The following is an 8,915-nucleotide window of genomic DNA, read 5'->3' as shown; positions in this document are numbered from 1 at the left end:
TTTTGAATCTTTCCTTCAAGTTATGTTAAAAAATCCCTTTATTGTCCCACAATGGGGAAATTCATTCTCTGCATTTATCCCATCCCCATGGGGAGCAGTGGGCTGCCATTGTGCGGCACCCAGGGAGCAGCGTGGGGTTAAGGGTTTTGCTGTGGGAATCAAACCAGGTACTTGCACCGTCACAGAGCCCAAGCGCGTTGCTCTAACCCACTAGGCAAACACTCCCCAGCCAAAATTTCATGACATAATGTCATGATATTTTGGTCTGTCACATAAAATCTCTTAAAAAAAAGTGAAATCTAGCTGGTGAAGCCATCTTTTCTATGATAATTTTGGTTACTTAGTATTGTAAAATGATTAATATATTAGTATTATGCTTTTTTTTGTTTATTTTTTTCTTTTTTTGCAGCAGCAGCAGCAGCAGAGTAAATATTTGACCAGTGATGGACGATACATAACATTGCTTATTTCTGATTGGATACTTGAACTGATATTAGAAAAATCTTCTAATGATCAGATCAGAAGCCACTGGACCTTGGAGAAACACAGTCTTTTGACCATTTTAGTTTAGCTTTTTAGAAAAAGCTAGAAACAAATTAATTTTGTATGCTACCCTTTGTTTTTTATTATTAAAAGGCAAAAAGACAACTTCGGCTTCAAGACTTTTGCTTGCTACATGCATGCGTTGAGTGTATTGGACCTTAAGATCCAAAAGCTAGTGAGTCAAACCTGCTGTACTCACACTAGCAATGTGATGTAATCTAAAAGAAAAAAAAGATATTTGATTAGTTTTTCATGCCTTTAAATTGGAGCCAAAGTGATGGCAGATGTTGGTGTGGACAGATCTGGNGATCAAGATGCTATAAAGTGTTTGAAAGACTACTTTTCAGCATTTCCACTTCGAACGAGTAAAAAAGTTCAGTTTCAGTTATTCTGCATGTGTACCTGTCCTGGTACACAGCAGCAAGTCCCCTGCCACGGCGACAGGGGCGGGGCTTCCCTAAAATGGCACAGCCGGCAGGGCACAACTCATTCAGATGATACATTTCTCCATCCTTTTGCCAAGTCTCTGTTAGGAACATAAAATCCAGACTTTCTCTGGAGAAGAGTTCACCAAGAGAGAGAGCTTTATTTGCAATGGAGCACGCATTCAGCAACCCACACCTCAATGTTGATGACATCACTGTCGTACTCACTGGGCGAATCGGGATTTGTCGTAGCCAACGCTGACGCTGCGGTGTCCAGCTGTTCCAGCAGCTCAGCTGAAACTCCGTTGTTGACATGGAAGATGAGAATGATCCTGATCGCCGGGCAGCGCTTCCATCAGGATCGCGGCACGGCGGTGGCTCGACCCAGACGGGCTGGAGCAGGGGTGGCGGCGGCGACACGGTTCCAATGGCGTTCTCCTGGAGAGGGACCGGTCGTAACCAGCTGTAGCATTGGGCAGAGTGAGAAGAGCCAGTAGTCCGTGCAGCATGTTTGATCTTCAGCTGGACACCAGATCTGCAGCCTCTCCTCCGCGACCTTTTCCTGGAGTTTCCTGGGACTCGCAACAAGAGCAGGTATTCAGGGCAAGAGGGCAGGCACACAACCGGTGGAGGGAACGTTTGTTTGTAGCTGTCCCAGCCACCGCAGCGGCATTCCATAGCCGTTTTGATGCCAAAAAGAGAGCTGCGATCATAAGTCCAAATAGCGCTGGCACATCCATTGGGTACTAAGAAATACAGAACGGCGTAGATTACTGAGATCAGTGAGAAAGATCGACCAGCGGAGAGACAGGCAGAGGCGAGCCCACACACAGGCGCCATCTTTTTTCTTTTGCTGTGATCATCTAGTGATCACAGCAAATACTTAGACTTCCTTTGTGCAGGAAGTCTAAGTATCTCCACTTGGCTTTAAACATTTTGCTCTCACTGACCAATCAGAGGACAGAAAATGCTGATGTAGGGGTGGGCCTGCTGGTCCTGTGGGGCAAAACTGAAATCTGACTGGTTGAAGAAAACGTTCCTCACTAATATTGTTAAGGTAACGCTGATTTTCAAGGCACTGGGCAGATTTGATTGATGTAGCAACGCACTAAAGCTGAAATCTGATTGGAAAACATAAAGCAACTACAGCCAAGAGAAACCCGACAAAAACTGAGAGAAAGGATAGCTTGGAATAAATTAATAAAATGGGAAAGAAGAAAATTAAAGTTTAGATAATGAAAGCAGGCTAGTGTTTCTGATTTATTTTAGGTCAGCAGTGAAGGCCTTTAAGACCCTCACAACCCACCACTGTGTAGTACACAATCTGCCTTTTTCAGGCCATTCTTTGTAAATCAGGGAGACGGATGTGTAGGAAAAATCTCAATAAATTGACAGTTGCCAATATGCTCAGACTGGCAACTCACTGGCAACAGCTACAATAAAAGCCCTTTCTTCACCATTCTGAACCTTTAACAAGTGGTCTTCATGCTGTCTAGACAACAGGCAGCCAACTGTTGTCCTCAAGAGCCTGGGCCGTGCATGGCCCTGCTCTAACACAATTAAAGCCACCAAGTCCTGAAGAGACAAGAAGATATATGAGATATAAAATATAAGAGCTCTTAAGGACTAGATGTTCATTCCAAATACATTTGGAGTAGTTTTGCCTCTATGTGATTGGCTGAATCTTAATCTGTGTTAACCTCGATTCTAATGGGTCTAATGAATATATGTTATTGTGATTATTATCATTATTTTTAATGATAAATATAATGTATTTTTTTTTTTTATCATAAAATAAAGGAAACAGATTTTCACTTAGACCTCAGGTTGGTGAAATAGCCCTGAAATAAAGTACTTAGGTTTGTGAGGAAGCTTTTTTCTAATTAGACATTAAAAAGCCGACACAGGAAAGCACCTGGTCTAATTTCACTAAAGGTTTTAATGTCCTCCTCGGCGAACCTGAGCTGGGGGGAACAAACTGATCCCTGGAGCAGTGTTACATCAAAACGCGCATCCCGCTGATGACCTAAAAATGAGAGAGAGCCCTGTCCCTCCTGTGTGCGTAAGCAACAGCGGTGGCACATGGCCCAGTCAAATGTTTACGTTACCAAATGCGTGTGAGAATGGAGACACGTCAGTTTTAATAAAAATAAGGGTACAATATCTGCCGGTTCTTAAAGGGGTACCCTTCTAATCTTTAAATGAATGGTGTCTCATCGTTAATATTTCGCTATTATTCTTTTATTCCCCGTCATTACGCAACTATAAATGCGCAAGACCCTCATGTCAACAATAATGGGAACAGACGGCAGAATTCCTCTGAAAAATATTGCGCGATTTCAGGCTTCGTGATGGAACAGTCCGTTCCAAAACGATTGCAAAGGCGCGTGCCAAGTTCTCCTGCGCGCGCCGACAGACACTCAGAGACTCCCAGCATCATCAGCTGTGCGCGCGGTAGGCGGACCCACAGCAACGTCCACATGCCACTTCGGAGGAGATTACTAGGATAATTTACCGGGGAAACACATGATAGTGAAGCTGTGGGGAGGAAAGGCGCTCGGACGTGTCGCTGGACAGAAAAGGCGAGACAAGAAGGTCGAGACAGAGCCGGGCTGCGAGGGGAGGCGAGAAGCTTTGTGGAGATATTCGGAGTTGGAGTAGAGCTGCTACTTCCCCGGTAAGAGAGCCAAAATTGTTAACCTTGATTTGTACTATAAGAATTGTCGCTTTTTTTTTTTATTATTATAATCAATGTATCCTACAGCAAAAAAAAAAAAAAAAAGTATTATTATAGACAATACATATTCACCAGCCTCCATTCAAGGCTTACCAGGTGCCAAAGTAAAAGTCATCCCACGTCACAGAGCTCTTTGAATTACATTATGAAAATGAATCTTTTAAACACACGTTTTAATATCCATTAACAAAACAATTGTGAGGAGCTTTCAAACTATTTCTATGCCCATCGCAACATAAGCTCCTGTATATTTTAAGATGATGTGATTTTTCATCATTAGGTTGCACATCATTATTCATTCTGAGGAAAAGTTTGCACAGTATTTAACATTTGTTCTCTGATTAAAATATCAAAAGTGCAGTGTGCATTTAAAGTGATACCCTTCAATTTAATTTATCCCCACTAATTTTCTTCAAAGGTCATCCAACTTGTAGGTCCAACTCTGTTAATCAATGCTAGCATTAACTGAGCAGTTCTTTAGAGGTTTATTTGAAAACAAAACAGCAACATGAAGTCCAAGAGAGAAAACAAGAAAATCAGGATAAGGTTGTTGAGAAATTTAAAACAGGGTTAGGTCAGGTTACGCAAAATATATCCCATACTCTGAACAACACTGTTCAGATAATAATTTGTAAATAGAAAAACGGCTGTACAATAGCCAAGATACCAATAAAAGGTTGTTCATCTGTCCACCTAGGTTGCTTATATGCTATGAAGTTTTTTTCTCTCAGCTTGAGCCCTTTAGCAAATTTAAGGCAGCATTTAAGTCAGATGTACAAGGTTGAGACCAAGACTTGTAGCTTAAATGAATTAAAAACTGATTTTGCAAAGTTTTGATCTGCAGCTGCCTCCCAAAATATCTTTCCTTCAAGTTGTGTAAAAAAAAAAAAATCCCTTTATTGTCCCACAATGGGGAAATTCATTCTCTGCATTTATCCCATCCCCATGGGGAGCAGTGGGCTGCCATTGTGCGGCACCCAGGGAGCAGCGTGGGGTTAAGGGTTTTGCTGTGGGAATCAAACCAGGTACTTGCAACCGTCACAGAGCCCAAGTGCGTTGCTCTAACCCACTAGGCCAACACTCCCCAGCCAAAATTTCATAACATAATGTCATGATATTTTGGTCTGTCACATAAAATCTCTATTAAAAAAGTGAAATCTAGCTGGTGAAGCCATCTTTTGTATGATAATTTTGGTTACTTAGTATTGTAAAATGATTAATATATTAGTATTATGCTTTTTTTTGTTTATTTTTTTCTTTTTTTGCAGCAGCAGCAGCAGCAGAGTAAATATTTGACCAGTGATGGACGATACATAACATTGCTTATTTCTGATTGGATACTTGAACTGATATTAGAAAAATCTTCTAATGATCAGATCAGAAGCCACTGGACCTTGGAGAAACACAGTCTTTTGACCATTTTAGTTTAGCTTTTTAGAAAAAGCTAGAAACAAATTAATTTTGTATGCTACCCTTTGTTTTTTATTATTAAAAGGCAAAAAGACAACTTCGGCTTCAAGACTTTTGCTTGCTACATGCATGCGTTGAGTGTATTGGACCTTAAGATCCAAAAGCTAGTGAGTCAAACCTGCTGTACTCACACTAGCAATGTGATGTAATCTAAAAGAAAAAAAAGATATTTGATTAGTTTTTCATGCCTTTAAATTGGAGCCAAAGTGATGGCAGATGTTGGTGTGGACAGATCTGGAGACTCTCTGTCGATAGAAACCTGCTTAAACATGTGGCCAAGAATAATGTAAAAACATGCCCAGTACTTTATGTGTAGCTATCTGATTAATACCAGTCACCATGCTAGGTATAATAAAAGAAAGAAAAAGGAAATTAAGTATTAGAGTGCTTATATCATACAAAATCAATGTTTTTGAGCTTTGAGATCTGTTATTTATAACTAAAAGTTATGCCCAAAATGGTATTTTACTGGATTCCTGCATGTCGTCCTCCTTCCCTGTGCGGTAAAAATGCGCTGCCACGGCAGATCTGCATATAACTGTCGTGTCCTACCCCTCCATGAAGCCCCTACCTTGAATGTGGCGTGCCTTAACAGTAAATGCCCACTTTCTCTGATCTACGAGCAGTAATGTGTAGCAGAGCGTGATCATGTTTGCCCGAAGTTGAGGCAAACTCTCTGTTTTAGCAGCTGATCTTAACAGTTGCAGCAACTGCTCTTTTTAGCTATTGTCTAAGTGGTGAGAAGTGTGTTTTTTTTTTTTTTTTGGCTGGAAGAGGTCATAGACTATGTTCAGGTATCCTAAGAAATGACCCTAATTGGCAAAGGTGGTGTGATAATGTGTTGCAGCTGTTTGAAAGCAAGGTCATAAACTTGGGCAACACCCACATGGGAAGAGTTAGCGTTGCAGTAAAGGCAGGAGTATTTCTTTCAGATCGAAGGAAATCAACTATTTGATGACAAGTGAATGCTCTGTTGTAATGAAGGAATTTATTTTTTAATTTACGTACTTCAAAAGGCTTAAAAATCATGATGCAAGACCTTAAGATAATGCAAATGTGATATGTTTTAAAATTTGGTAACATTGGTCTTGCTCTTCTTTAATAAATCCATAACAACCCTTAAGCTTTAACATCTTGGCCACTAAGATCTAGGTTTCACATGAGCAGAAAGAACAGTGAAAGTCCGTTCAAATGCAACTATAGCAGCTAGCATGTAAAAGTGGGGCCTCTGAGATGTTTTATTTATTAAAAAAGGTCAAAAAGGAAATTCTGTTTTTATTTGATTCCTATTGAAGACTATAGTTAAATATGCTGAGCTTAGAACTGCCTTGATATGTAAAATAACAGTAGGCCTATTTTAGATATATTTTAGAAACCACTAATTATCACTGTTAACTAAGCTTTTGCAATTAATCGTTATTAAAAAAAAAAAGGTATCATTTGACAGCCCTAATTCAAGCATTTCATTTTCTTACAGGAACGATCATGCAGTCAACTTCGATTATAATCAACAGGATTCATTTATGGTGGACTTTTCTAAAATACTCATACGGTCCAAATTATATAGTGTTAGATATTATTTAATGTCTCTAAGTAAGTTGCAAGTAAGCTAAACTCTGTAGCTCTGAACAAAGGCACCATGATTCTGGCATTATGATTAACTGCTGCTCTTGTCAGTTTAATTTTTATTTTTTATTTTAATTTCCCCATTTGAAGCATTTATTTTAACCATGGTTTAGTCTGGGGATTTTCAAAGGTAATTTCTAAAATCCAATGTTTGTCTGCTTTATACACAGTTTATTTATTTTTGTTTATCGCTTGTTTGTGATCTCTTTCCAATGGGGACACACAGTTGTGTATATGTATGTGTTGTGGAGGTGCTGGTTCAAATTGAAGTAGAAGAATCTGGAGGCAGGAGCCTTTTTGCAACTTTTCATCTTCTTTGTTCAATGCACAGGTATGTCTGGGAGCAAAGCAGACCTTCAGCATAAGGCTTCTACATTTGTTGTTAAGTTGTTAAGAGTTTTCTGAAGGTAGACATACTCATCCTGACTGCTTCAAGCACACTTCCTTTTAGTGTTGCAAGAAAACTTTCTCTGACTGTAAAACTTTTCTTCTAAAGGCATTTGGCTCGACTATGTGGGCATTTGCACATAACTGTGCATAGACGCGAGTGACACTGGTTTCTAATGTGTATTTTATCAAGGGTATGCACATGAAAATCATCGTCCTGTAAAATTAAGGGAAAGATGCATACAGCAAGTTGCCTGCTTACTGTTATCAACATGTCCCAGGGCAGGTGCATAGAGCAAAATATTAATGAATTTGTCACCTACCTGATCATTCAGGTAAATCATAATTTTTTCCACAAATCCAAAAGTCTCTGCTGTTCTCAAGCGGCAGTGATTATGATATTTGGTGAGTGAAGCTTCATTAGTCTGATTCATATCCTTTTTTCCCTGTTCTATTTATATTTTGTTGAAACATATCAGAATCAAAAAAGGTTTATTGTGACACAATCTTGCACAGAGTATTTTTTCCCCATTGAAACCACTGCCTGAACCTCAGTTAATAACAGAAACAAAATAAGAAGATAAATAAAGATATTTTTGGCTATGCAGACTTTCAAGTCATAAGGTTATTAACATGGAATGAAAATTGGGGGTAGAACCAGAAAGTATTTTAACAACAAATCATTAAAGACCTTTAAAGTACTAAGTAGTAACTTTTTTTTTGCAACCTTATTAGAACAGATAAAAACACAGTTTATCTCTAGTTTTGGTGCGATTTAATAAAAGCTTCTCCACATTCAGCTGATGCCCTAGTTGTGTTCATATCTGGAACAGTTAAAAAAAGGCATGCAATTTTTTTTTACAATGCTTGTATTTTTCTTAAGGACTAGTTATAATTTCCAGCCATGATTATGCTTGAACTTGAAATAGTTTAGTTATAAACCTTTGTCTGTTATCATACTTTGGTTTTCATTGTTTAAATAATCACATTTTTAAATGTAACCTTAAATAGTGTTGAACTATTTGTCTTACTACATTTGGTTGTTTGGGTTGATCATTTCTGATAACATAGTTTTTTTTTTCTTGTTATTTTTTTAATGGGCACAATTAATAAACTGCATTTATAAAAAGGTTTGTCCTGCAACCAGCGGTCCACTGGTTTTAACCTCAGCTCCCTTTGTCTGAGTCATTGTGATGCTTCACCCACATTGCCTACTGATGGTGGTCAGAGGCCTGTTGGTGCCTGTGGACATCAGCCTCGCTTCTGTCCGTGTGCCCCAGGACAGCTGTGGCTATAATGTAGCTTACCACTATCAGTGTGTGAATGTGTGTTTGAGACTGAGTAAACGACTTAGTGTGAACGTAGTGTAAAGCTTTTTGTAGTCCCCTGACTTGAAAGGTATAAGTACAGTCATTTAGCATAAACTTTATATTTTAACACTATTTAGAGTTTTTTTTTTATTGGGACTGCCAGTGAAACATTTTATAATGAAACATGAAATAGGCTAATAAAGCAGAACATTATATCTGGATTTAAACACAATCAAGAACAGATGAGAAACAACATGTTTTACATCAACAATATTGGTCTGGAAAGGTTTACAAAGCCATTTTGAATATATCAAATTGACTCTTCAGTCAAGTATGTAAGCAGTTGCTATACCAATTACTCTCTAAATAGAGCTGGGAGTAAGGAAGGAGGTCGGAAAATGATGGAGGGATGGATAA

The 8,915-nt window shown here is 38.9% G+C and overlaps 1 protein-coding gene across 1 annotated transcript in view; it reads left to right on the top strand.

Annotated features, from left to right (window-relative positions):
- Positions 1–3,408: 3,408 nt before the first annotated feature.
- LOC107093345 (sodium-coupled neutral amino acid transporter 3-like) overlaps positions 3,409–8,915 on the top strand; it is a 56,077-nt gene continuing 50,570 nt past the window's right edge. Inside the window, exon 1 of the mRNA XM_015388347.1 lies at positions 3,409–3,645. The gene's annotated coding sequence lies outside the window, so the exon portion shown is untranslated. The remainder of the gene's footprint in view (positions 3,646–8,915) is intronic.

The sequence above is a fragment of the Cyprinodon variegatus genome, unplaced genomic scaffold (genome assembly GCF_000732505.1).
Source record: "Cyprinodon variegatus isolate N-32 unplaced genomic scaffold, C_variegatus-1.0 Scaffold420, whole genome shotgun sequence".
In the NCBI taxonomy this organism is placed as follows: domain Eukaryota; kingdom Metazoa; phylum Chordata; class Actinopteri; order Cyprinodontiformes; family Cyprinodontidae; genus Cyprinodon; species Cyprinodon variegatus.
The sequence above is the reverse complement of the archived record's forward strand: the minus strand, read 5'-3'. Positions and strand labels throughout refer to the sequence as shown.